The sequence below is a fragment of the Glycine soja genome, chromosome 14 (assembly GCF_004193775.1).
Source record: "Glycine soja cultivar W05 chromosome 14, ASM419377v2, whole genome shotgun sequence".
NCBI lineage: Eukaryota > Viridiplantae > Streptophyta > Magnoliopsida > Fabales > Fabaceae > Glycine > Glycine soja.
This window is the reverse complement of record NC_041015.1, coordinates 12,653,014-12,655,409: the sequence shown is the minus strand read 5'-3', so window position 1 is coordinate 12,655,409 and position 2,396 is coordinate 12,653,014. Positions and strand designations below refer to the sequence as shown.

General features: G+C 33.6%; 1 long non-coding RNA gene across 1 annotated transcript; it reads left to right on the top strand.

Moving 5' to 3' along the window:
- The first annotated feature begins 331 nt into the window (after positions 1–331).
- On the top strand, positions 332–1,964 carry LOC114383425. Its single transcript, XR_003660504.1, has 3 exons — positions 332–562; positions 669–1,113; positions 1,597–1,964. It is a non-coding gene; the product is annotated as an uncharacterized LOC114383425 (long non-coding RNA).
- The last annotated feature ends 432 nt before the right edge of the window (positions 1,965–2,396 follow it).

The window sequence follows — 2,396 nt, the reverse complement described above, 5'->3', positions numbered from 1 at the left end:
CTCTCTTAATTATTCTGAGGTCACTTGATCCAACACTTGTATATCATGGGCTCTATAACACAGATCCAGGGGTCGTGTCTGGATAATGTCCCAGTGCATGTAATTTCAATGGAGACTGTGTTGATGGAAGGTGCCACTGCTTTCTTGGATTTCATGGTCATGATTGCAGTAGATGTGAGCTCTCATTTCCCACACTAAGGCTTAACTTTAGTATTATTTTTTGCTTTAACGGCTAATTATCTTTTCAATGATGCTAGTAATTAATTTATGTATTTTAATTTATTTTATTTTATTTTTTAATGTTTTTGGTCATGTATTTTGTAGGCTCGGGAGCTACTCAGGATGGTGGAGAAAGATCACCAAGGGGGTGTGAAAAAATCAATTCTTTGAAAGAAACCAATGGTCAAGGACAAATTGATCTTCCTGAGAGTGCTAAGTTCTTGGTGGTTACACACAGCACAGCTCCAAAAACAAATCTGCAGGTCGTGCCTATGATGGTTAAGGGTGAAAGTGGCGACAATGTTGCATTGTATGACTCTGAATTGTTGTCTCTGGAAATGGGGTGGGTAGTTTTAGTTTTTTTTCTCAGTTGCATTTTGAAATCTCTCGAGTCTATCCTTTCCAAATCTTAATACTTTTTTTTTACATGTTTTCTCATCATATTGCAGATTAAATGTGCCCACACAACCACAAATTCACATATAGGAAGGCAATCAGATGTGGGATTTTAGACAGTAGTCACTTCAAATTTCAAAATTTACACTAAAATATTTGTTACAAGTTGTGATTTTTTTTTTCAGTGGCTGTAAGTATAGGCTAAAGTATTTCATCAATTGGCTGACTAAGACATTTTTTTGGTTGTTTTATTAGAAGGTTCTGCATTGTGGCCAAGCTTGTCTCCGATAGCATCAGCTGGGATTACTAGTGCTTCTTATTTGCAGTAAATTTCTTTTATTCCACATCATTTTGACCTATTCTCCCCTCTTCAGCATGTCCTGATTTGATGGATTTTCCTTCTGATGGTCGTCTTCTGCTAAAGCTCAAGATTGACTGAATACTGCTATTGGTGTCTCGAAACAGGATTTGATGGAAAGTTGTTCCTCTGGTGGAAAGGTAAATGAATTACAAATTTATACTTATACTGCTTTTTTGTATATTATTAACATTATACTTTTAATTGATATTATGAACTTTTGCATATTTCATTATGAATTCTAGTCTACTATACCTTCATCCAGACTTAGTCTTGAGTCTATTCCAATGCAATTAGTGATATATTATGTAATACTTCATTAACTTGTTTGCAGAAATAAAATTAGATAAATTTATCCATGAATTCAAAACCAATACTATAAAAAAACCTTTGCTGCATGGCACTGAAACATAATAGTTTGCTACTCCAAGTCATGGTCTAGGGATATTTTTCTATTTCAGTGTTCATATATGACTAGTGAGTTGCTGCACGAATTTTCTGAAGTTTCTTGAAACACAGCCAAATCACTGCAGTTGGTGAATTTTCAAATCTTATATTTATTCTTTCTTTAACGTGAATTTTCAAATCTTATATTTATTCTTTCTTTAACTTTGTAAATGCAGTTGTAGCTTAGGGTTCCATTGGTGAAGCCTGATGATGACTCTATGGATGCAAAGTTTGTTGCTTTGGTGAGTAAACATGTACAGTGATGTTGTGAAGGTCTTCAAATCTATATAGCTACGTTGGGTCCTGTATTGTGTAACTATTTCTCTTTACACATGCACTTGTCATATTTTCTTTTTCTTTTACTCAAATGTGGACTTCTTAGTTGTCAAATTTGACTTAACTTGTTACCTACTAGTTTATGATCCTAGGACACAAATGATTAAGCTCTGAAAGAGTTGTTAAACTCAGTTCCTATGCTGATATATGCCAACGTTATTTTGCTCCTTTGGCTCTAACCGGCTTCTTTAGATGGTGTAAAGGTTGAATATCATAGCAACAGAGAAGATGACAGATTAAAGATTTTATTTTGTAATTACATGTGTTCCTTGGTTTTCGAAATGTGAGTCCTTTTATTTTGGTAACAACATGTGTAGCTGATTTTAGTGATAGTATATATAGAAATAATGTATTTGTAGATTGATTTTGAATTTAGAAAACACTTCAGATATTACAAAATTTTGATCACATATCTACATTGATTTTTGAAAGAACCAATGTAGATAATGGTTTTTAACATCGATTTAATAACCAATGTCGAAAATAACTTACTTTTAACGATAGTCTTTCCAACATCATTTTGTTGAATGTCTTCTAGAACTGATGTTAATGACTTTTTATGTAATAGTGATCACCCAAAACTCTAAGTTCGATAGGAACTAATCCTCCCCATCGATCCTCACTCACCTCACACACCTTC